This window comes from Crinia signifera, chromosome 1 (assembly GCF_055691185.1).
Source record: "Crinia signifera chromosome 1, ASM5569118v1, whole genome shotgun sequence".
NCBI lineage: Eukaryota > Metazoa > Chordata > Amphibia > Anura > Myobatrachidae > Crinia > Crinia signifera.
This window is the reverse complement of record NC_139217.1, coordinates 153,215,987-153,243,711: the sequence shown is the minus strand read 5'-3', so window position 1 is coordinate 153,243,711 and position 27,725 is coordinate 153,215,987.

Here is a 27,725-nt window from a genome sequence, read left to right as displayed (position 1 = left end):
CTCAGTAAATTGCAAAGCTCGCAGCTTATCGAGTGCCAGTTTGCCCGCCCCCACGAATCGCTGACCTCCCGCCGCCGTATCCCCTTTGCAACCATGGTATGAAAACACATCCCCTTACATGTCCCGCTGCTGGAGAAATCATTCGATGGTTGGTGACCATCTAATGATTTCTGCAGGGCTCACACATATAAGTCAGTGGAGACTGAGTTATATTTAAGGGCTTCCGGCTGAAGACAGGGCGAGCGGCTAATAATGGGCCCCATTCATCAGCAATCACAATTAATGGATTTCCAGATCCAGGGATTTTTTGGCCAGATAAATGGATTTTACAATCTATCTGACTTTGCCCACACATTACAGATTTATTTCAGTGATCGGCAGATTTTTCCATCTAATATTAATTGTGGCAATCATCTCCATATCTAAAAAATTGTCACAATTAATTGCTGATGTATGGGACCCTTAACATCATGTGATGTCAGCCACCTGCTACCGGAAACCCCGGGAACGTCCGTGAAATGCTGGGCGTTCCCACGGCCCAAAGCCGCCGCAACCCACTCCCCCCCTCCTGTATGAGTGCCATGCCGTCAGTGCTGATTATGCGATGTGACCCGATTTTAAAATACTCAGCCCTGAAAAAGTCTGAAATCGGGTCCATCGCATACCTTAATTAGTGGTATTAGTGGATAATACACAAGTACCCCAAATATGTACCTCAATATATATAAATTGTATTCTAATCAGTCTGCTTATAAAAATGTCCCCCCACCATCATTTAGGAAATCACTATTAAATCCAATGCTAATATCACACATTCCCCCCAATTGATATAACATATACAACTTGTATGTAGTGCACAGATATAACTGGGTAATGCCACAGCACAGCACTTGCTGCTTTGAATGTTGTTATGGCAACCAAGCTGTTTACTTTCCACCCTCTGCTGCAAAAGTGGCAGTTGGTAGGCAGATGACAGTTGGTAGCTAGAGATGTGGAGGAGAGCTACAGGCAAGATTGCTACGTGCAGGAGGACGGCTTTGCAGAGAGAAGAGATGAAGAGGACGGCTACGAAGATAGCGATGTGGAGCATGGCGATGCGGAGGATGACCAGGTGGAGTTTGGCCATGCGGTGGAAGGCCAAGTGGAGTTTTGGCATGCAGAAAAGGACGGCGACGAGGAGGAAGGCGGCCACAAGGAGAAAGAAGATCTGCAGGAGGACATCACCCTGCTCAGAGGAGACCAGCGCGGTAAGAAAGAAGAGAGAAGACCCACAAGCAGATGCAGACCGAAGAAGTAAGTGATACATACACACACACGGTGGTTATACAGGCACTGAATGTAGTTTGGTAGCTGTAGTATGGGAGCTAGGTGCTGAGGCCTCTGTGTCTACTACTTATATTACAAAATACATCTCCATGAATTTATGTACAAAATGCTGTTACATGCATCCAAATCTAATTCAATGATATCTACTGTACCTTATTGTTAAATCCAGTAACACTTTTATTTAGCAGTACAGGTATACCAAGATAACTGTGTTGTGCTGGATCCCCTGCTCCCTCAGTCTGTCCCCGTCCCCCTGGCATGACAAATCCATGCACTGATCTCACCACCGCGACTCACTTTCTGCCCCCCCCCCCCTGCAGCATGACTCCCCCATGCACCGTTCTCACCCCCCCCTGCAGTGTGGCTCCCTCCTGAAGTCTATCCCCCCGCAGCATGACTCCCTCCTATAATCTGTCCCCACTGCAGCGTGGCTCCCCCCTGCAGTCTGTCACCCCCCCACAGCGTGACTCCCTCCTATAGACTGTCCACCCGCAGCGTGACTCCCTCCTGCAGCCTATCCCCCAGCAACGTGACTCCCTCCTATATTCTGTCCCCACTGCAGCGTGACTCTCTCCTATAATCTGTCCCCCCCTGCAGTGTGACTCCCTCTCTCCGCCAGCAGCAGCGTTTTTCTTGCTGACAGTAAAGGAGATATTTCTGCTGTTTATTTTTATTAATTTAACAGACTAGTTATCCCATCAGTTTTAAAAATGATTTCTGTAAATCATGTTTAATATTAACAAGTGCCAGTTTTATAATAGTCGTTATAGGTAGTGTAAGTGGGTAAGGTCCAGCGCTGATCACTGTCTGTGAGAGAAGCAGATAGAGATGTAGATAAAGGTAGTCAGCACTTAATGAGAGCGGTACATAAGCTCCTCCCCTCCAGCCCCTTCCTCAGATTAAACATAAAAAGCGTGATGGGTCAATTGCATAAACAGCTGCTGGCATCCGTCTCCTATACCCAACCAATAAGGGAGGGACGAAGTGTCCACCAGATGTGGTCTCCATCCAACCATACAATAATTCCTCTGACCATGTAACTTACTCAGCCAGTAATTATTTGTGGTACTGATGTATTTGCTGGCTACGCTGACAACGTAGCCACTGACGGGCGCCCGGCTAATACTGTATGTGACTTACTGCTTAGGGTGGCCGGCGGGGGACATCCCGGCGGCCAGCGCCGGAGTTTCTGCGGGTGGGCAGAGAGGGACATCCTGGCGGGCAGTGGCAGAGCTTGGGCGGGCGGCCGGAGGGGGGAGATATGGTGGCCGCCGGAGCAATGCATGTAATTCACTGAAATGCCGCTGGGGGAGCATCACATGGTTTCCCTGCTCCCCCAGCGGCACTACGCTTATTGCGTACATTGCTGCCGGGGAGGACTGTCATGACGCCCGCCTGTGCGGGGATCCGACTGCCGGAGGCGCTGTGGACATCGTTGAGGGGTAAGTATGATGCACTACACACAAACTACACACACACACTAACACAATCATATCCCCACTATCCAAGTCATACGTCCATTATCCACGTGGGCGAGCGAAGCGTGGCGAGTGCAGCGAGCCCCGCGAAGGGACACCTCGCGGGGCTCGCCATGCTTCGGGCTCAGGTGGCACACTACACTCGCCACACTTTATAAAATTAACTCCACATCCCCGTGGATAATGGGGGTATGACGTGGATAGTGGGGATATGATCCATTATGTATTAGCACAGCTCCAGTTACGTAAATTACGTAGTTTACGTAGCCAGCATAGTGGTGTATTGGTATTCTGATTACACCACTACGCAATGGGCGCCCTGCTAATACATAAGTACCTTATTTGTTGCACACTGCCCCCCTATCTGAAGATAGCATTACCCAATGGGGACAAGATACAGTTGGTGGAGTTGGATATGTACTTCTCCCGTCAGAGCTGCACACGTGTGCATATGACAATGTGCATCGCTCTGTCTTGTTTTCATAAAATAAAATCTCTAAGCAAAATAGCTTAGCCTCCTGATGCTACTGGACTAACATTTTCCTCAGTAGGATAACTGAATGGAAATCTTCATGTCACTTGGCTGATTTTCTGGTCACTTTACCCTGTTTCTCTGCTATAAAGAGAACCGATGGCTGATTAAGCACTGAGAAGACATAAACCACTGAAGGGTTCTTTGATGCTGTCACTATAAGTAGCATGTTGTACTTGCTATGAGATCTGATGAGGTAGGGAATAGCCAATGGGTGTACAGGGGAGGAGTTGGCAGGCTATGATATGCAATAATATGTAAATAGTGGGTGCACTCTCCCGACATTGATATGTCATTAGCCCATGCTCCTGGATGGGAGATGGCTTACACCACCTGCACAGGTGGGTTATGAAGGGAGGGTTGATCACCAGCTGTGTGTGAATCGCGTGTGATGTTACCCCTTTCCCATGACTGTTCTTTAGTGCCGCCACCATATATAGTCAGGTCATAGTCGTCAATCAATAAATTTGACATTCATTTTTGAAATGCCTGCACTTGTGTCCGTGTCTTATTTTAAGTGTTAAGGTTATAAGGTATAAGTTGATAAAGGTTGAGTTTTGTTACAGTGTATGCATAAAGATACCCAATGTTGAGTTTATACATTCTTCTCAACGGTCTGGCATCCCACCCAGGGCCAGCAGCATTCGGTGCTGGTGATGGTGGGGCAGCAGGGAATCCCCCCTGCCTGCCGCTGCTCAGTGGGGATTTAATGCTGTGTGCATGCGCACTGCATCTATTCAGGTAGGCAGAGCGACTGGGAGCATGGCCAGCAGCTCACTAAGTGCTGGACATGCCCCCATAGCTGTATAGATGGGGCGTGCCTCGCAGCAGTTCCATGAGTATAGGTCACACCCATGGAGCAGGAGGCCACGCCCACAGAAATTTGGGCACACACAAGCATCCCTCTTCCTTCTCTGCCAAAGTTGGGGGGCATGGTAATATAAATGTCACCTTAATTCATGTTCTATCATATATGGGCACTGTTGAAATGTTCTCCTCTGGCTTCTCTCTCCATTAGAAACCAGCAGTGCTCCATCATCCTGCCTCAGAGATGCAGTCTCTCGTACCATCCAGGGACTGACGTTTCACCATCAGTTAGGCCAAGGTGGTTTTGGGAAGGTAAGCAATGAGGTTTCAGTTGTCACAGGGGAATTACTATATGTCTCCATATTATTAGAGGTGAACAAGGCTGCAGTGCAATATCATTCAATGTCAGTTGTGATTCACCATTCCATGTAATGATATTGCACACAGTATTACTGATGTGTAACATTCCCCCGCTATAATATAACACTACAGTGTCCGATGGTTCTGGTAGGGCGACCTCTTCTAGTAGTCACTGTAATAAGGTTACAGTATGTGGTGTGATAGAAGCATGGAAGGATAGACGCACTGTGTAATGTGTGACCTCCTACCGCTATAGTCGCCCCTTTTCTTACATTATCAGTGCAGCATCAGCTAGAACATCAGGGAATGTTGCCTGTATTACATGTGGCACTTATATACGTGTGAAACGTCTTTACATTGTGTAGAAGATGCTGCTTCACTGAAACGCAACCTGCAAGGTGCAAAATCTCTGGCAGTAAAAGTATTATATAATACCCCAGAGTGGGTACGGCCTGGCTGCTTGGGGCATCACATGGTAGCATTCAATGTAGCACTTTATTATTGTTTACCAGTGTAACACAGTCTAATTTATGTCCATCACTTATGTATCACTCCTTAGCACATAGCTCATTTTCTTATTAACAGTAACACAAAAGCATATTTCTAGGGAGGTGCCCGGTGGTGGCTGGGCTTTACCAGCATGGGGGGATTCCGTGCCCCAGATGTAAAGCTGGCCATACACTATTGCAATGTATCACATAAGTGTATGGCCATCCCCCCCCTGGAGCTGCCCTGGATCTTCTTGGATGGCAACATCGCATGCCATCCGTTAGCCTCCGTTATGATAGGGGAGCATGCACTGGATCCGATGGCATGTCATACACATGGCTCAGCCCGATCCATCAGATTCGGATGAAATTGGCCCAAATGGAATAACTGTATGGGGGCCTTTCAGCTTAGTGTTAGGGACCCACAAGGGATGACGTCACCAGGACACTGTGGTTATGAGGTTAACACTGTAATATTTCCTCTAGGTTCTCCTGGCCTCACACTCAGCTCACAGCCAGTTGTTGGCTGTGAAGGTCATGAGCAAGAGATGGCTCCTAGAGATCGGCGTAGAACATGCATTCATGGAAAGAAAAGTGCTAGACCTTGCATCTGGGTGCCCATTCCTCATCCATGGCTACTTCTCCCATCAGAGCACGGTACGGCTGTGACTGCCTCTAACCTTTTACATGTCGACCTAATGTTGTGTCAACCTTTTCATCATGTCCACCTAATGCAGGTCGACATATTTCATGTGTTGACGTATTGACCTATAGTGGTCAGCCTAATGACTGTCCACCTATGTACTGTTGGCCTAGGCACCTGGTCCCGCCCCCTCCCCATGACAGTCCTAGGGATGGCCATCGATGATTCAAAATCATCAATGGTTTATGGTCGATGTTGAATACTTTTGCCATCAATGGGGGAGAACCAGATGGCTCTGCCCCCGACACCCGCAAAGCCCCGCCCATTTGTTTTGATTGGCCTACAGGCCAATCACTCAAACATAATAGATGACCATCAATATGTAAAACTATCGATGGACACCCATTGCATAGTTTTACACTATTGATGGCCTGTTGCACTTTTGCCATCGATGGCAACCATCGATGGCAAAGGCACCGATGGCCATCACTAGACTGTCCATTATATTCCCATGAGAAGATGAGAAGTGAATGAGTAATGTATAGAATTTCTCCTTACTTAGTTATTTCGGACAAAGGTGACATTCCCCTTGCCCTAGCTCTGTCCTGCCATGTACAGATGTGGCCAAGTACATCGTGGCTGCGTTGCGCATAACGTGCGCTATGCAAATCGTCCATGAATCGCGCCTGCTCCTTGCGCTATAGTCCCATTATAGATTGCGTTATAAATGTAAATGTAACCTGCAATTACACTCATTGACCACCAGATGTCACTTTTCCCAAACAGTACAGCGCATGCGTAAAAATCTCTTCTACAAAACAGTCCGGCTGCCACGACTTTACACTACAGATTTTGTCCTTACTTTACGGACAGTGTTCTTGTATTTTATTTGCAGCAGCAGTTACGTACGGTTATTTATGCAATTGGTACAGAAGCCATGCTAACCTTTGCTATTGCTGTAATTATATTATAATAACACAATGGTTTCTACCATACACAGAATCACGTGTTCTTTGGGATGGAGTATGCCAGTGGCGGAGACTTCCGTAGTCTCCTGATGAGGAATGGGCCCATGGACATCTCCAGTGCAAGGTGAGGATATAGAGTAATGTGTTGTTACAGCCGCTGATAGAGGGAGGACTTACTGATAGATTATATATTATACATATACATTTTGTATTCAGTCAGAAGGGTTCTGATGTATCAATATATAATACAGTATAGAAAAGCATGCCTTATATGTGTCACCTTATATTGGGAAAAGTAATACTATTAGTAGTAACAAACTCCGGCTGTGACAGGATTATACAGCTGCTGTCATCTCTGTGTGCAGCAACATGAAGGTGGCCATGTACTAAGGGGCAGCTGTGTATGTGGTTTGGGAAATGACACACGTCAGATGTGACAGGATTATACAGCTGCTGTCATCACTGTGTGCAGCAACATGAAGGTGGCCGTGTACTAAGGGGCAGCTGTATATGTGGTTTGGGAAATGACACATGTCAGATGTGACAGGATTATACAGCTGCTGTCATCACTGTGTGCAGCAACATGAAGGTGGCCGTGTACTAAGGGGCAGCTGTGTATGTGGTTTGGGAAATGACACACGTCAGATGTGACAGGATTATACAGCTGCTGTCATCTCTGTGTGCAGCAACATGAAGGTGGCTGTGTACTAAGGGGCAGCTGTGTATGTGGTTTGGGAAATGACACATGTCAGATGTGACAGGATTATACAGCTGCTGTCATCACTGTGTGCAGCAACATGAAGGTGGCCGTGTACTAAGGGGCAGCTGTGTATGTGGTTTGGGAAATGACACATGTCAGATGTGACAGGATTATACAGCTGCTGTCATCACTGTGTGCAGCAACATGAAGGTGGCGTGTACTAAGGGGCAGCTGTGTATGTGGTTTGGGAAATGACACACGTCAGATGTGACAGGATTATACAGCTGCTGTCATCACTGTGTGCAGCAACATGAAGGTGGCCGTGTACTAAGGGGCAGCTGTGTATGTGGTTTGGGAAATGACACACGTCAGCTGTGGCAGGAATATACAGCTGCTGTCATCACTGTGTGCAGCAACATGAAGGTGGCTGTGTACTAAGGGGCAGCTGTGTATGTGGTTTGGGAAATGACACACGTCAGATGTAAATTTCAGATAAAAACTGTTGCATTTACTATTCCATGGTTTGAGACTCAGGGTCTAATTCAGTACCAGTACCTGTACTGCCACCTGCTGGGTGAGCGAATGCCCCACCCCCTGCCACCATGCGTACAACATTTGGGACGAAAAAATGTGAAAACCCCATGTTGACTTTTTGACTGTAGACCTAATCCGTGTTGACCTTTTGATGCTGTCAAATTAATGAACCTGTCGACCTAGACTCTGTGTAACATCCATTCGCAGTCCCTGCCAGCGAATCGCCCTTGCGAATGGTGGGACAGCGTACCACCATTCGCACTGCGGGGTTACATGGAATCGCAAGGCTGCAAATTCGTAGCCTTGTGAATCAACCAGAATAACCCCCAATATGAAGTGAATTGCACCAATGCACAAAAACAGAAACCTCATATTAACCTCATATGGGAAACCTCATATTAACCTCATATGGGAAACCTCATATTAACCTCATATGGGAAACCTCATATTAACCTCATATGGGAAACCTCATATTAACCTCATATGGGAAACCTCATATTAACCTCATATGGGAAACCTCATATTAACCTCATATGGGAAACCTCATATTAACCTCATATGGGAAACCTCAGCTGGTGAATGTGAAACAAACCAAATGAGGCCTTTGTCAGAGAATGGGGGAGCGTCATCTGGGAATCACAGCCATTATTTATGGGTGCCGGACGGGGTCCCGACAGTCAGGATCCCGACAGTCATTTACCCGACGACGGGATCCCGACTGTCAAAACACAGACAGCCGGGTGCCCGACGGCCACCGGCTATTCTCCCTCGCGGGGGTCCACGACCCCCATAGAGGAAGAATACAATAGGTGGCAAGCGTAGCGAGCCTCCGTGCCCCCAGAGTGGCGAGCGCAGCGAGTCCGCAAGGGGCTCTGTTGCGCTCACCATGCTGTCTGAGTCCGGCCAGTCGGGATCCCGATGTCAGGCTAATGACTGTCGGGATCCCGACTGTCGGACCCCTATACCACACCCATTATTTATACATCCTACAATGTAACATTAACCTGTTTTCTATCCAACAGATTCTATGCAGCAGAGATAGTATGCGGGATTCAATTCCTCCATTCCAAGGGAATAGTCCATGGGTAATTATATAGTTACAGTATGATAATAGTATAATAAAGCGATATTACTATGGAGTGTATAATGCAGAACGTAATATACTGATCATGTCTGCTTCCTACATTCTACACGCTATACATGTTACCAATTGGCACATATTTCCCACTTACATGTTACATGGCCTCCTTTACATAGTAATGTACAATCGTCATCTACAGCTCTCAGTAGACACAGAGGCTGTCTCTGCACAATTGTTTTATGCTTTTATTGTCAATTATGGCTGAGGAGAGTATTGAGTAGGGAGTGAGAGGTGCAGGGGAAGGAGGTGCTGAGAAGTGCAGGGGAAAGAGGTGGGAGGGAGTGAGAGGTGCAGAGGAGGGAGGTGGAGGAAGGGAGGGAGAGGTGCAGGGGAAGGAGGTGGAAGGATGGAGTAAGAAGTGCAGGGGAAGGAGGTAGAGGAAGGAAGTGGGAGGTGTAGAGGAGGAAAGAGGGAGTGAGAGATGCAGGGCAAGGAGGAGGATGTGAGAGTTGCAGGGGAAGGAGGTGGAAGGATGGGTTTAGAAGTGCAGGGGAAGGAGGTGGAGGGGGAGGTGCAGAGGAAAGAGGAGGAAGTAGGTAGTGAGAGGTGCATGGGAAGCAGGTGGAGGGAGGGAGTGGGAGGCGCAGAGGAGCAAGGAGGGAGTAGACATGCAGGGAAAGGAGGTGGAGGGATGGAGTGGGAGGTGCAGAGGAGAAAGAAGTGGGAGGTGGAGGGGAAGGAGGTGGAGGGAGAGAGTGAGAGGTGCAGGGTAATAAGTTGGAAGGAGTGGGAGGTACATAAAAAAAGAGGAGGACGGAGGTTATGAGAGGTGTAGTAAGGGAAGTAAGAGGAGCAGGAGTGACAGATGACAAATTAAGGAAAGCTAAAATAAATAATTGCGGAAGAGGTGGATGGACACAGGTTGGATAACTTCACCTAATATGGTTCCTTTAACTCCATCTCCAATTGCTATTTATATGAATCTAAAGGTGTCTGGCACTCACTACACAGGTAAATAACTCACCCATTGTGCCTTATTCAGATCTGAGCTCAGTACAAATTTGTTTGGAAAATGGGCAAAACCATGTACACTGCAGGTGGGGCAAATGTAACATTTATAGAGAGTTATTTTGTTTCTGTGCAGGGTAAATACTGGCTGCATTATTTTTACACTGCAATTTAGATTTCAGTTTCAGCACATCCCACCCAAATGTAACTCTCTCTGCACAGGTTTCATCTGCCCCAACTGCAGTGCACATGGTTTTGCCCATTTTCCAAACAAATTAGTAATGAGCTCAGATCTGAATAAGGCCCATTACCCCTAAAAGCTTACAATCCCCAATGATAAATGGCAGCGGCTGCACTCAGGGAATAACAGCACAATAAGCACAATGTGCTGCCTGGCCCACGTGTCAGTGTATTGTTATTAATTCTTTTCTGGTTACAAATAAGAATAAACTGACCCCATTTATAAGCTGCTCCCCTTCCCCAGCTGGGAACGACCAGCATCAGCCTCCATTTGCCGCTTCCTATGACATCAATATCACTAGTTATTTACAGTATGCTGTAACCACACATATTAGTATCACAGGGGTTATTGGGCCGAGGAAGGTTCCACTATTAAATAACCTAGAATTCTGCAGAACACATACAGATGTACATGACATGGTGGAATCACATGGACACTAACCTACAGTAAATATGATTACATAAGTCCTTGGTCTCAAACATATGAAACTATTATTAGTTAGAATGTACACATGTAACGTGCAATATAATTTATGTACCAAATAATTCCTGTTTGTATGAAAACAAAGATTTTATTTTCTTCACAGCGACCTAAAACCAGAGAACATCTTGGTGACTCCAACAGGACATCTCAAGATCGCCGACTTCGGTCTGGCCCTTGAGATCACGCCTAGAGACGAGGGTGTTACTGGCTGTGCTAGAAGGTGTGGTGTCATTATTCCTGAGGTAAATGCAAAGGGTTTCCTACTGTTTCCTCATGTAACTATGTACATGGGGCCTGATTCCAACCCTGTATGTGACGGCATATAGCCAAGTTGGGTAAAAAGTATTCACTGTAGCACGCACATGCATCGTTGCACATTTCTGGGTAATTCTGATTCTGCCAAGTGTTGGCAATTTCTCTCCATGTGGAAGATGCACTTACATCCCCCCCCCCCCACTACCAGCATTCCCCGGGTACCGCATTATTAATAATCCCATATGCACTAACATATGCGATTATTAATGCAGAGGACAGCTCTTTCCATAAGAGCTGTCAATTGCGATGCAGCTCTGGCATTGGACTTCTGGGTCTGGTGCAGAATTAACAGTAAACAATACGACTCTTATGTTGGGTACACACCGGAATGATCATGATTGAAAAATACAAATCAGACCAAAGTGCGCAGCTGAACCCAAAGTGCTGCAAACATATCATGCACAAAGTAATAATCTCAAGAGTGATAAAGATGGAAATAGTGCATACTGTACATACAATAAGCGCTCAAAGGGTAACCATCAGTTCGGAATCGGATCTAAAACATGTCGAAACGTGCCCAATTTACATAAAATCGGACGAAATTGCATCGACATTGATGGGACTGAGCAAAATCACCTTAAGTGACTACCCTCCACCATAGCGTCCTCCATGGGAACGGGTACATGCGACTTCCGGTCCGGCTCTTACCATGGGAAGATGACGTGAGACTGTTGCCGGGTGTTGGCAGGACAGCTGCTGTAAATAATATATAGTACGTGAACTGGCATATACAAGTGAAAGAGCAATAACTCGGGACAAAATATACCTAAAAACAGCAAAGTACTTATTATTTATAAACAATATAAAATATTGCTGCTGTTACTATAACATGTAGGGGTTATCTTTACCGCTATTTTGTTAATTTACAAAAAAAAAAGCAAAAATTAAAAAACAAAGTGATTATTATTATTAAAATGTTGGTAACCAATTGCTCTCCTCTGGTAGCTGTATTTCGGCAAGGAGTACATGATTGGCGAAGACTGGTTCTCATTTGGAGTCATCCTGAACGAAATGATAACCGGAGGTCATGCTGCTCACTCAAGATTCTGCGCAACAGAATCTGCCGCCATGGACCTCATTAACATGGTAAATATGATATTACATTCATAAATTATTAATATAAATGATGTCATTGGTTGTATATAACTTTATAAGATGTTGGATGTAAGTAACCATTAGTCACTGTGTTATAGGAACAATCTGTTCAGTTCTCTGATCTCTATTGAAAACCAGAGTATCTGATCTACTCTACTGTCCAATTACTGCTACAAGTAAACTCTGCACTCTGACAGCCGGCCACTATTACTGACTACAGATGTGTCCTGCTACAGCTTTGCTGCGTATAGCAGCTTGCTGTAGTGGGATTGCAGTGTGAGCGCATCAAAGCAGGCTCCCATAAAGCAGCAGGGTGCATGCGCCCGCACCAGCCAGCTCCTATATAAGTGTATGCATAGTGGGAGTGTACGCATACCATATGCCCTGCTATGCCGCGCATTGTGCAGCAGTGAATTGCGGCTTTACGGAAAATAGCTGAATCTTTTGGCGACGGCTGACGCAGCTGTTAGCTATGCTATAACTATTGATAGAGGAGTAAAAGATCTACATGGGTGTTTTTTTATTGATAGGTGACTTTTCTGCATTTTATAAATAGGATTAATAAATATAAAGAGCATCACAATGGAGCACATACTCAGCAGGTTTGAGCGGCTTTCAGCTCAAAGCCGCCCAGTGTGTGTGCCCCGGCGGTGAGTGCTGCTGCGCGCTCCCACATCATCGCCAGTAAAGCCGTTCATCTGCTGCTATTACAAGCAGATGAGCGGCTTTGAGGACGGCTTTGCATAGCTCTGCACTATGCAAAGCCGTCCTCCCCGCCGGGCAGGGGGAAAGCCGCCCAGTGTGTATGCACTGAGCAGCTTTCCCCCTCAGCGATGATAGCGATCATCGCTGTGCACACACACACAGCATAATCACCCAGTGTGTACGGACCTTTAGGACACATATGACAGGAAATGGCAGAATGGTTACATGTTCTTGGAAGGGGAATGTAATGTGAGACACACAACAGATCCCAGATAGAATGTCAGTAGTAACATACTGTGGCCATGGAGAAATCCCTTTATATTCTTCTGTGGCGGCAGCAGAAATGTTTGTACAATGATTGTATTGAGCAACTGTGCTGTATAATTACATCCAAATACCTTTTTCAGCTTGTCAATAACCATCTGGGCCAAGAACCAGGAGTTACTGACAACATCCGCCACCACCCCTTCTTCCAGCACATCGATTGGGTCGCCATGGAATCCCTTGGGATGGAGCCCCCATACTTCCCTGTAAGTATAAAACAGAACTTCCATGAGCTACTCATTGCTGGTCAGCAGATAATGTATAAGTGCCAAACACATACATGGGGTGTGGATTAAGGGATCGGCTCTGTATATATAGACAGCCATTATGTCAGCATGCAATAGGCTGACAGGGTCACTAATTAGACAGTGTCTAGGATAGACAGGGTGAAACGTTCAACTGACAAATTGTCAAGTTTTAGTCATTTTAGCCCTTCTCGACCCCCTAATGCCTAACCCTAACTATCCACCCCAGTGTCTAAGCCTAACTCGGACCTTAATCCTAACTGCCCCCTAGTGCCTAACCCTAGCCTGTCCTCTTCTGCAGACTAACCCTGACCTTAACCCTACCCCTACCTGAGAGAGCTCAATAAGATTTGGCACATGATGTGCCTTTTCTTACACATGAATTACATGCGATTTTTCACACATAATCTCGGAGAGCTGCAGGCAGGGGGTGTATGAATTGAAAAATACGGTACTTGTTTCCTAGCACGGCCACACCGATTTACATCGGGGTGGTCGTGTCGGAAAAATCGGGTCGATCGCATCGCATGCGATTTGGTCGCATGCGATGCGATCGACGCGACCGACCGATTTTGGACCAGATTTTTTTTTTTTTAATGAAATGTAAATCGGGTCCCTGGCACCCGATTTTACATTGGATTCAATGTAAAAGTATTCCCAACCCCCCCAAATTTAACGGCGTACACCGCACCCCACGATAGACGCCAACCTGAAGCGTGGCAAGCGCAGCGAGCCCGCGAGGGGCGGCGGTGCGCGTCCTCCGACCTTTTCATTCCCCTACTATCCACGTCGGCGTGGAGGTGAGAATAGAATAGTGTGGCGAGCGCAGCGAGCCACCGAGCCCGAAGCGTGGCGAGCGCAGCGAGCCCCGCGAGGGGACGCGTATACCTGTGAAGTTATACGCGTGCGCTCGCCACGCTTCGGGCTCGGTGGCTCGCTGCGCTCGCCACACTATTCTATTCTCACCTCCACGCCGACGTGGATAGTAGGGAAATGAAAAGGTCGGAGGACGCGCACCGCCGCCCCTCGCGGGCTCGCTGCGCTCGCCACGCTTCAGGTTGGCGTCTATCGTGGGGTGACGACGGGGACATCTATAATGTGAAATGGGTCATATTGGCCCATTTCACATTTTTCACATTTTTTCACTATTTCAATGTTAAAAAATATTTTAACATTGAAGCCTATGGAAAAATCGGGGGCATCGCGTCGGGACCATTGTTAATGGTCCCGACCGACGCGATGCCCCCGATATTTTACCTTTCCCGACACGATTTCAATGTTAAAATATTTTTTAACATTGAAGCCTATGGGGAAATCGCGGGCATCGCGTCGGTCGCGTCGTGACCATTGTTAATGGTCCCAACCGACGCGATGCCCCCGATATTTTGTCCTAGCCGGCCAAATGGACCTGATTTCAAAGGAAATCGGGTCCATCGTATGGATCGTGTACCTTAACTTAAAGGTACACGATCCATACGATTGTGGCCGTGCTAGGAAACAAGTACCAAAAATACTATTCAAAAGATCAGGTGGCTGCTGATTTGCTGAAAGAGATCTCTCAGCCAAACAGTGGCCACCCAGTCTTTTGAATAGGATTTTTCAATTCTCCTTGCCACCTGCCGCACCCTGCTCACCGCACCCAGGATGTCCTGCTGACTGCTGCACATAAGATGTATTTTATGTGCTGCCGTCCGAGCTCTGATCCGATGCGCACGGGACTGCGCATCGGATCCGATCGGATGTCAGAGACAATCTGCTGGATCCTCTGGCCCAAATCGCGTAGCATATGGGGGCCTTAACAGTGTAAAGATCCCTAACACAGTTATTCTTGTGCTCAGGGTTACATAAAAATCACTGACAAAGACACATTTTTAGTTTTCTTTCTAGCAGGGGACACACAAGTAGAAAGGACATAATTACTATGTTACCAATACTTTCTTATTGCCCCAGATTTGAGCTCCGTTACATCTTCTGACATTTTTCTAATATACAGATGGGTCTGTTCCCATCTTGGCAGGGGATGGCGCTGGCGTCGCCAGCCGCCATCCCCCGCCAGCGCCATGGCGATCGTGAGAAGGGGACGCGCGCGCACGAGAGGCGCGCGCGCCCCCTTCCGACGGCGCTTCCAAACGTTTCCCCGGGTCCCCGCCGGCTTGCCGGCGGTAACCCGGGGTCCCCGCCGCCTGCCCGCATCCCCCCTAACCCCCCCCTAACCCCCCCCGTCTCCCTGAGGCAGGGACGGACAGGGTTTCCGCCACGCTAGCGACGGAGACTTAGACGCGCGTGCGCGTGAGACGCACACACGTCTCAGTCTCCTCGCTGGCGAGGCTGCTGGCGGGTCGCCAGCGCGTACGTTCTGGCGACCCGCCAGCAAGGATGTGCATAGGCACATACTGTAATTGATAATCCTGCGCCTCATAATAAGCTGACAAGGAGACAAAGTGGACTATAGAGCACAGGTTACACTTTCCATAGTGAGCTTCTGGAATGTCATTTTCCTCTCTGCACTTCTAGAGTATATAGATGTCTCTTGATAGCACAGAGTAGACGAACACCTGTAATTGCACCATAGCGACCTCACATCTACTGTAATGCTGTGGTTTTATATATATATATATATATATATATATATATATAGTCTGAGCGACACCTTTATACATTTATGCAACATTTATGCCACTGCCTTTAGCTTTATATATAGGCATTTTCTTAGGGTCTATAATGGAAACTACTATAAATAACCTTTACATAAAGAAGTTTGCTAAATGCCTCTGTCTGTCTTACACAGTCCTATGGTAGATGTAATAATCACTAATATACAACGTTACTTCTTATTTCTGTAGGCATTCTTTCCACCCTCTGCCTCCAGTAATAACCATCTAGAACTAATGGAGGCAGAAGAGGCCAATTACCCACCAATTACAGCGGCGGAGCAGGCAAATTTTACAGGTTTCTTGTCAATTACCTCCAGCTGGAGAAGCTTCCCAAATCCACCTGGTCTAAATACATCTAGTGAGGCAGAGGCACTGCTGGATGCGACCATGCCAGGTTCTGCATGTAAGTACATTATATCTTCATTTTTCTTATTATTTTTAACCATGTTTAATTGAAGACTTCAACTTTAAATGGGGACATGATAAAGAAAGAAAAATGGAGCTAGATCTGGGTATAGCAGTATTATACAAACCAATAATACATGTTCAGAATGGGGCGTACACCCGGGGTGATTTCAGGTCATTCTCTAAGTGATCTCACTAGAAAATGCCCCTACATTTGCTGGTGAATTTATTCCAGCACTACATTATGTATGCGGCATGTAATATACATAGATGGTACGTACAGCAAAAGGATTAATCAGTGCATTGGAATACATGTATGATAGTAGTAATGCAGAACACTCAGTGTACATATATCCCTATGGAGCGAAGGAGAAATAAACTGTGTTTTCTGCATTATAACTATACTGTAGGGTGGGGGAATTCTGTGATTCTCTTGCTTTGTTTAGCCCCTCCGTTGCCTGAACTAGCCCCTACCTTGCCTGAACTAGCCCCTCCCTTGCCTGAACTAGCCCCTCCCTTGCAAGCACTTGCAATGGACCAATGAGTTCATTTGAGCAACTTGCCACTTCTGTGTACCACATATTTATTTCCTACCTGCTATTCATTATGATCACCCTGGCCCTGATTCGCAGCCGTGCAGGGGGAGGGGGGGTACGCAGGCACTGCGGAAGAAGTTTGGTCCACACGCAACGCTGTGAAATTAATTTCATGGGGACCAGAATAAGGTCTTTACTGAGAACCTGTAAAAGAAAGATCCGTAAGCAGGGAAGAGATTTTGCGACCTCTCTGTAACTAAAGATACTCAGTCTGTACCCCTTCAGTCTCACTTACATATTATATCCTGTGAAAGCAGCCAGCGTACAATTACTTACAAACACTCTATCCCATCCTCCATTTCCCATAAGATGTGGCCCCTCCCCATAGAACCCCCTGATGTGCAGGTCCAGGTGCTTACTCTACAGATGAGCGCATTAGTGCAAACAGAAGCGTCACAAAGCAGCTTATGCTCTGCAGTCCCGTAATGTTACAATCTAGTAAATTATACAAGTGTCTATAGATTTCATCATGGAAACAAAAGATATATATTATGCTATTTTGTATCTTGTTATAAATGTGACCAGATTGCACATGGAGTAATAGGTACAATGTACTTTTGTTATCATATAGAACATCAGCTGAAATACAGAAGGTAAGAGGATGGATGTCAACAGGTAAGATATGAAGGCGTGTGATCTACAGTGGCAAAGGCTACACACCGGTCAGGTAGTATGAGACCTTTGTATTTGGTGGTGATGCTGGTAAGAGCAGTTTGGGAATAGGATGCAGGAGGCAGAAAGGTGGTGGTGGTGGCAAAGAAAGGAGAGGAATGGGATGAAGAAAGCAGGCGGTGGCAACAAAGAGAGGAGGTGACAGGGAATGAGACGCAGAATATAGGCGGTGGCAGCATAGAAAGGAGAGGAGAGGATGGGGAATGAGACGCATTAAGCAGGCGTTGGCAGTAAATAGAGAAGAGGTGACAGAATGGGATAAAAAATGCAGGCGGTGGCAGTAGAGAGAATGTGACGGAAGAGATGAAGCAGGCGGTGGCAGAATTTTTTTTAAATTTACATATGAAAAAAATTTAAGCATATAAATGATAAGAAATTATAGTGAAAAGATATAGTAGAGTGAGATATAGAGTGAATAAATAAATATATAGTGGATGAATAGATAGATAGGGGAATGCGAGAAAGAAAGCAGGCGGAGGAGGTTGAGAGAAGAGAGGAGGTGACGGAAGAGATAAAGCAGGCGGTGGCAGAAAAATATGTAAATTTACATTTGAAAAAAATTTTAAGCATAGAAATTATAAGAAATTATAGTGAAAAATTATAGTAGAGTGAGATATATATTGATATATAGAGTGAATAAATAAATATATAGTGGATGAATAGATAGATAGGGGAATGCGATAAAGAAAGCAGGCGGTGGAGGTTGAGAGAAGAGAGGAGGTGATGGAAGAGATGAAGCAGGCGGTGGCAGCAAAAAATTTTTTTAAGCATATAAATTATAACAAATTATAGTGAAAAGATATAGTAGAGTGAGATATATAGTGAGATATAGAGTGAATAAATAAATAGATAGTGGATGAATAGCTAGATAGATAAGGGAATGAGATAAAGAAAGCAGTCGGTGGAGGTTGAGAGGAGGTGACGGAAGAGATGAAGCAGGCGGTGGCAGCAAAAAAATTTAAGCATATAAATTATAAGAAATTATAGTGAAAAGATATAGTAGAGTGAGATATATAGTAAGATATAGAGTGAATAAATAAAAAGATAGTGGATGAATAGAGAAATGCGATAAAGAAAGCAGGCGGTGGAGGTTGAGAGAAGAGAGGAGGTGACGGAAGAGATGAAGCAGGCGGTGGCAGCAAATTTTTTTTTAAAGCATATAAGTTATAAGTAAATTATAGTGAAAACATATAGTAGAGTGAGATATAGAGTGAATAAATAGATAGTGGATGAATAGATAGATTGGGGAATGCGATAAAGAAAGCAGGCGGAGGAGGTTGAGAGAAGAGAGGAGGTGACGGAAGAGATGAAGCAGGCGGTGGCAGAAAAAATGTTAAATTCACTTTTGAAAAAAAATTTAAGCATATAAATTATAAGAAATTATAGTGAAAAGATATAGTAGAGTGAGATATAGAGTGCATAAATAAATAAACAGCGGATGAATAGATAGATAGGGGAATGCGATAAAGAAAGCAGGCGGTGGAGGTTGAGAGAAGAGAGGAGGTGATGGAAGAGATGAAGCAGGCGGTGGCAGCAAATAAATTTTAAGCATATAAATTATAAGAAATTATAGTAAAAAGATATAGTAGAGTGAGATATATAGTGAGATATAGAGTGAATAAATAAATAGATAGTGGATGAATAGATAGATACTGTAGATAGGGGAATGCGATGAGGAAAGCAGGCGGTGGAGGTTGAGAGAAGAGAGGAGGTGACGGAAGAGATGAAGCAGGCGGTGGCAGCAAACATTTTTTTAAAGCATATAAGTTATAAGAAACTATAGTGAAAACATATAGTAGAGTGAGATTTATAGTGAGATATAGAGTGAATAAATAGATAGTGGATGAATAGATAGATTGGGGAATGCGATAAAGAAAGCAGGCGGTGGAGGTTGAGAGAAGAGAGGAGGTGACGGAAGAGATGAAGCAGGCGGTGGCAGAAAAAAATGTTAAATTTACTTTTGAAAAATAATTTAAGCATATCAATTATAAGAAATTATAGTGAAAAGATATAGTAGAGTGAGATATATAGTGAGATATAAAGAGCATAAATAAATAGATAGTGGATGAATAGATAGATAGGGGAATGCGATAAAGAAAGCAGGCGGTGGAGGTTGAGAGAAGAGAGGAGGTGACGGAAGAGATGAAGCAGGCGGTGGCAGCAAAAATTTTTTTAAAGCATATAAGTTATAAGAAATTATAGTGAAAACATATAGTAGAGTGAGATATATAGTAAGATACAGTATAGAGTGAATAAATAGATAGTGGATGAATAGATAGATTGTGGAATGCGATAAAGAAAGCAGGCGGTGGAGGTTGAGAAGAAGAGAGGAGGTGACGGAAGAGATGAAGCAGGCGGTGGCAGCAAAAAATGTTAAATTTACTTTTGAAAAAATTTTTAAGCATATAAATTATAAGAAATTATAGTGAAAAAATATAGTAGAGTGAGATATATAGTGAGATATAGAGTGCATAAATAAATAGATAGTGGATGAATAGATAGATAGGGGAATGCGATAAAGAAAGCAGGCGGTGGAGGTTGAGAGAAGAGAGGAGGTGACGGAAGAGATGAAGCAGGCGGTGGCAGAAAAAATGTTAAATTCACTTTTGAAAAAAAATTTAAGCATATAAATTATAAGAAATTATAGTGAAAAGATATAGTAGAGTGAGATATAGAGTGCATAAATAAATAAACAGCGGATGAATAGATAGATAGGGGAATGCGATAAAGAAAGCAGGCGGTGGAGGTTGAGAGAAGAGAGGAGGTGATGGAAGAGATGAAGCAGGCGGTGGCAGCAAAAAAATTTTAAGCATATAAATTATAAGAAATTATAGTAAAAAGATATAGTAGAGTGAGATATATAGTGAGATATAGAGTGAATAAATAAATAGATAGTGGATGAATAGATAGATACTGTAGATAGGGGAATGCGATGAGGAAAGCAGGCGGTGGAGGTTGAGAGAAGAGAGGAGGTGACGGAAGAGATGAAGCAGGCGGTGGCAGCAAACATTTTTTTAAAGCATATAAGTTATAAGAAACTATAGTGAAAACATATAGTAGAGTGAGATTTATAGTGAGATATAGAGTGAATAAATAGATAGTGGATGAATAGATAGATTGGGGAATGCGATAAAGAAAGCAGGCGGTGGAGGTTGAGAGAAGAGAGGAGGTGACGGAAGAGATGAAGCAGGCGGTGGCAGAAAAAAATGTTAAATTTACTTTTGAAAAATAATTTAAGCATATCAATTATAAGAAATTATAGTGAAAAGATATAGTAGAGTGAGATATATAGTGAGATATAAAGAGCATAAATAAATAGATAGTGGATGAATAGATAGATAGGGGAATGCGATAAAGAAAGCAGGCGGTGGAGGTTGAGAGAAGAGAGGAGGTGACGGAAGAGATGAAGCAGGCGGTGGCAGCAAAAATTTTTTTAAAGCATATAAGTTATAAGAAATTATAGTGAAAACATATAGTAGAGTGAGATATATAGTAAGATACAGTATAGAGTGAATAAATAGATAGTGGATGAATAGATAGATTGTGGAATGCGATAAAGAAAGCAGGCGGTGGAGGTTGAGAAGAAGAGAGGAGGTGACGGAAGAGATGAAGCAGGCGGTGGCAGCAAAAAATGTTAAATTTACTTTTGAAAAAATTTTTAAGCATATAAATTATAAGAAATTATAGTGAAAAAATATAGTAGAGTGAGATATATAGTGAGATATAGAGTGCATAAATAAATAGATAGTGGATGAATAGATAGATAGGGGAATGCGATAAAGAAAGCAGGCGGTGGAGGTTGAGAGAAGAGAGGAGGTGATGGAAGAGATGAAGCAGGCGGTGGCACAAAAAATGTTAAATTTAAATTTGAAATTTTTTTTCAAGCATATGAGTTATAAGAAATTATAGCGAAAAGATATAGTAGAGTGAGATATATAGTGAGACAGAAAGTGGATAAATAAATAGATAGTGGATGAATAGATAGATAGGGGAATGCGATAAAGAAAGCAGGTGGTGGAGGTTGAGAGAAGAAAGGAGTTGACGGAAGAGATGAAGCAGGCGGTGGAAGCAAAAGAAAATTATAGCATAAAAGTTATAAGAAATTATAGTGAAGACATATATATTAGAGTGAGATGTCTAGTGAGAGAGAGAGTGGATAAATAAATAGATGGTGGATGAATAGATAGATATCTAGTGGGTAAATAGATAGATAGTGGATAAATAGATAGATAGTGGGTAGATAGACAGACAGATAATGGGTAGATAAGATAGTGGGTAGGGGAGTGCGATAAAGAAAGCAGGCGGTGGAGGTTGAGAGAAGAGAGGACGTGATGTGGAAAAGGAAGAAAGCAGGCGGTGGCAGCAGAGACAGTAGGTGGCAGGGGATCGGACACAGGAAGCAGATGGTGGCAGCAAAGAGTGGAGGTGACGGTGAATAGGACACAGAAAACAAACAGTGGCAGCATAGACAGTAGGTGAAGGGGAATAGGATGTAGGAAACAGGTGGTGGCAGTAGAGAGAGGAGGTGACAGAATGGGATGAAGAAAGCAGGCGGTGGCAGCAGACAGTAGGTGAAGGGGAGTGGGACGTAGGAAGCACGCAGTGGCAGTAAAGAGGAGAGTAGGTGATTAAATGGGATGTAGAGAGCAGGCCGTGGCAGCAGAGAGAAGAGAGGAGGTGATGGGGACAGGGATGAAGCAGGCGGTGGCAGCAGGTTTCATATTTTTGTGTCAGTTTATTTTTTCATGATACAACAACACAATAAAGGCGTGTGATGGTCTGGCTAGAGGGGGAAACGGATGGAGGCCAGGTTTTTTTTTCATTTCAATAATTTTGTGATGTTGTATTATGAAAAAAAACTTTAACACAAAACATGCCTAGAAAGGGGCAGTGGTGGCAGAGAGAGAAGGTGATGGGAAACTGGATGCAGAAAGTAGGGTGCAGCAGCAGAAAGCACAGAGGAAGACATAGGGAATAGGATACAGAAAGCAGGTGGTGGCAGCAGAGACAGTAGGTGACAGGGAATGGGACACAGGAAGCAGGCAGTGACAGCAGAGAGAGGAGAGGAGGTGATGGAATGGAATGAAGAAAGCAGGCGATGGCAGCAGAGACACTAGGTGAAGGGGAATGGTACGCAGACTACAGACAGTGGCAGCATTTAAATGAGTGTCATCTACAGTGGCAAAGGCTACACACAGGTCAAGTAGTATAAGACCTTTGTATTTGATGGTGACGCTGGTAAGAGCATTTTGGGAATAGGATGCAGAAGGAGGCATAAAGCAGGTGGTGGTGGCAAAGAAAGGAGAGGAATGGGATGAAGAAAGCAGGACGTTTCAGCAAAAGAGAGGAGGCGACAGGGAATGAGACACAGAATATAGGTGGTGGCGGCACAGAAAGGAGAGGCAAGGATGGGGAATGAGACGCAGGAAGCAGGTGGTGGCAGTAAATAGAGGAGGTGACAGAATGGGATGAAAAATGCAGGCGTGGCAGTAGAGAGAAGAGGAGGTGATGGAAGAGATGAAGCAGGCGGTGGCAGAAAAAAATGTAAATTTACATTTGAAATTTTTTTTAAGCATATAAGTTATAAGAAATTAAAGTGAAAAGATATAGTAGAGTGAGATATACAGTATTGTGAGATAGAAAGTGGATAAATAAAGAGATAGTGGATGAATAGATAGATAGGGGAATGCGATAAAGAAAGCAGGCGGTGGAGGTTGAGAGAAGAGTAGAGGTGACGGAAGAGATGAAGCAGGCTGTGGCAGCAAAAGAAAATTTAAGCATAAAAGTTATAAGAAATTATAGTGAAGACATTTATATTAGAGGGAGATATATAGTGAGATAGAGAGTGAATAAATAAATAGATAGTGGATGAATAGATAGTGAGTAGATAGACAGGTAGATGATAGATAGATAGATAGTGGGTAGATAGATAGATAGATAGATAGATAGATAGATAGATAGGGGAATGCGATAAAGAAAGCAGGCGGTGGAGGTTGAGAGAAGAGAGGACGTGATGTGGAAAGGTATGAAGAAAGCAGGTGGTGGCAGCAGAGACAGTAGGTGGCAGGGGATGGGACACAGGAAGCAGATGGTGGCAGCAAAGAGTGGAGGTGACGGTGAATGGGACACAGAAAACAAACGGTGGCAGCAGAGACAGTAGATGAAGGGGAATAGGATGTAGGAAACAGGTGGTGGCAGTAGAGAGAGGAGGTGACAGAATGGGATGAAGAAAGCAGGCGGTGGCAGCAGACAGTAGGTGAAGGGGAGTGGGACGCAGGAAGCAGGCAGTGGCAGTAAAGAGGAGAGTAGGTGACTAAATGAGATGTAGAGAGCAGGCCGTGGCAGCAGAGAGAAGAGTGGATGTGATGGGGACAGGGATGAAGCAGGCGGTGGCAGCAGGTTTCATATTTTTGTGTCAGTTTATGTTTTCATGATACAACAACACAATAAAGGCGTGTGATGGTCTGGCTAGAGGGGGAACGGATGGAGGCCAGATTTTTTTTTCTTAATTTCAATAATTTTGTGATGTTGTTTTATGGAAAAAAAAACAACACAAAACATGGCTAGAAAGGGGCAGTGGTGGCAGAAAGAGAAGGTGATGGGAAACTGGATGCAGAAAGTAGGGGGCAGCAGCAGAAAGCATAGAGGAAGACATAGGGAATAGGATGCAGAAAGCAGGTGGTGGTAGCAGAGACAGTAGGTGACAGGGAATGGGACACAGGAAGCAGGCAGTGACAGCAGAGAGAGGAGAGGAGGCGATGGAATGGAATGAAGAAAGCAGGCGGTAACAGCAGAGACACTAGGTGAAGGGGAATGATACGCAGACTACAGGCAGTGGAAGCATTTAAATGAGTGTCATCTACAGTGGCAAAGGCTACACACAGGTCAAGTAGTATAAGACCTTTGTATTTGATGGTGACGCTGGTAAGAGCAGTTTGGGAATAGGATGCAGAAGGAGGCAGAAAGCAGGTGGTGCTGGCAAAGAAAGGAGAGGAATGGGATGAAGAAAGCAGGCGGTTGCAGCAAAAGAGAGAAGGCGACGGGGAATGAAACACAGAATATAGGCGGTGGCAGTATAGAAAGGAGAGGCGAGGATGTGAATTGAGACGCAGGAAGCAGGCGGTGGCAGTAAATAGAGGAGAGGACGTGACAGAATGGGATAAAAAATGCAGGCGTGGCAGTAGAGAGAAGAGAGGAGGTGACAGGGAAAGAGATGAAGTAGGCAGTGGCAACAAAAATTTAAAATGTACATTTTAACAATATTTTAAATCATATAAGTTATAAGAAATGATAGTGAAAATATACAAAATCAAATATACAAGTCAAGAAATCAACATACATTTGAATACTTTTGTGTTAGTTTACCTGTTATAGGAGAGGTGATGGGGAACAGGACAAAGAAAGCAGGCGGTGGAGGTTGAGAGAAGAGAGGAGGTGATGGGTAAAGGGATGAAGCAGAAGGTGGCAGCAAAGACAGGAGGTCTAATATTTTTGCGTCAAAGACAGGAGGTCTAATATTTTTGCGTCAGTTTATTTTTTCATGATACAACACCACAATAAAGGCACTTGATGGTCTGGCTAGAGGGGCCGATTGGAGGCCAATTTTTTTTTTTACATTTTAATATTTTTGTGATGTTGTATTATGAGAAAAAACACAAAACATCGCTAGAAAGGGGCAGTGGTGGCAGAGAGAGGAGGTGATGGGAAATGGGACACAGGAAGCAGGCGGTGGCAGTAGAGAGACGAGAGAGGGTGACGGAATGGGATAAGAAAGCAGCCAGTGGCAGGAGAGACATTAGGTTAAGGGAAATGGGATGCAGGAAACATGTGGTGGAGGCCAGGTTATTTTTTTTTATTTTAATAGTTTGTGATGTATTATTAAAAAATAAACGAACAAAAAAACATGGATAAAGAGAAGCAGGTGGAGATTGGAAAAGTGGATGAAGAAAGTAGGTGGCGGTAGCAGAAAGCGTAGAGAAAGAGATAGGGAAAAGGATGCATAAAGCAGGCCAAGGCAGCAGAGATAGTAGGTCAGGTGGAATGGGACGCAGGTAGCAGGCGCTGACAGCAGAGAAAGGATATGACGGAATGGGACACAGGAAGCAGGTGGTGGCAGCAAAGAGTAGAGGTGATGGTGAATGGGACACAGAATACAGACGGTGGCAGCTGTCTCAGTGGGTGAAGTGGAATAGGATGGCAGTGTCAGAAAAGAGAGGAGGTGATGGTAAATGGGACATAGAATAGTAGTAGTAGTAGTAGTACGTTTATTTATAAGGCGCCGCAAAGTGTCCGCAGCGCCGTACATAGCAAACAAAAAAAATCGAGGTGTGGCATTCCCACTCAGTGATATATGTTTCCCAGTTTTTCGATTTAAATGGGGTTAAAACATTCACCCAGTTAAAAGAAGAATACGATCTCCCAAGATCTTACCTCTTTAGATATTTTCAATTAAGAAGCGCTCTGATAGCGCAGATTAAACAACCATTACCCAGGTTTAGCGAAACAGACGTAAAGAGGATTCTTAAATCTAATAACAATAAAGGTCTTACCTCTAAGATTTACAACTTGCTAAAAGAAGGTAAATTGGGACAGGACCTGGTCTATGTGAGGGAAAAATGGGAAGGCGATATAGGGGCTTTGACCGATTTAGAATGGTTGTCAGCTAAAACCGCAGTGGCTAGGGCCACAAATTCATTGCGTATCCAACAAACACAACTGTTTATACTACATCGGTCATATATAACCCCTAGTAGGTTGAGCAAATTTAAGGGCAATGGTTCAACTACCTGCCCTAAATGTGGAGCTATATCAGGCACATTTATTCATCTAATCTGGGAGTGTAATCTTGTAGCTGAGTACTGGGATAGTGTTAAACGGGTTATATCTAATACGGGAATTCCAAGTGAACTGTTATCGGATAGATGTTGTATATTGGGTATAGTCCCAGGAGGAATTGACAGGAAGGATAGAACTTATATTATTAATGTATTATCGATTGCAAAGGTTATTATTGGGAGAATGTGGATGTCAAATATCGCACCGGACGTGGAAGCATGGAAAGCACGTGTAAATTTTATTGTAGATCAAGAAAGACGTTTAGCACATAGAAATCAAACATTAAATAAACACCACTTAATTTGGGATCACTGGATACAATCCCCTTACTACAACAAAAGTTAAATGATAAAAGATGTGCACAATAGATATTTTCCTTGTTAGTAGTGTATTATGTAAGTTTTTTTTTTTTTTTTTTTTTCTTTGACACGTTGCACTTTAAATAAGGAATTGGATTAAGTAAGAGTCACTAAAAAGTAATGTTGTACACTTGAGAAACGATTAAGGGTAACACAAATAAGATAGAGTAGTAATATCATCCATATTCTCTCATAAGGCCTAGGGATCTAGGGTTGAGCAAGTGCGAATTTAAGGTAGGGAGAGACTGGAAATAAATAGCATTGTCAAGGGTATATTGTGAGTTAGTTAAAACAGGTGCCTACTAATAAAAATATAAATGTATGTATGTAATTGTATGTATGTAAATGTCTTCTTTCTTCTTTTTTTTATGGATGTTATAATTGCAAAACTAATAAAGAATATAAAAAAAAATAAAATAAAAAAATAAACGAACAAAAAAACATGGATAGAGAGAAGCAGGTGGAAATTGGAAAAATGGATGAAGAAAGTAGGTGGCGGTAGCAGAAAGCATAGAGAAAGAGATAGGCAAAAGTATGCATAAAGCAGGCCAAGGCAGCAGAGATAGTAGGTCAGGTGGAATGAGACGCAGGTAGCAGGCGCTGACAGCAGAGAAAGGATGTGACGGAATGGGACACAGGAAGCAGGTGGTGGCAGCAAAGAGTAGAGGTGATGGTGAATGGGACACAGAATACAGACGGTGGCAGCAGAGAAAGTGGGTGAAGTGGAATAAGATGCAGGAAGCAGGCAGTGGAAGTACAGAGAGAAGAGGAGGTGATGGAATGGGATGAAAAAGCAGGCGGTGGCAGCAAAGACAGTAAGTGACGGGGAATGGGACGCAGGAAGGAGGCAGTGTCAGAAAAGAGAGGTCGG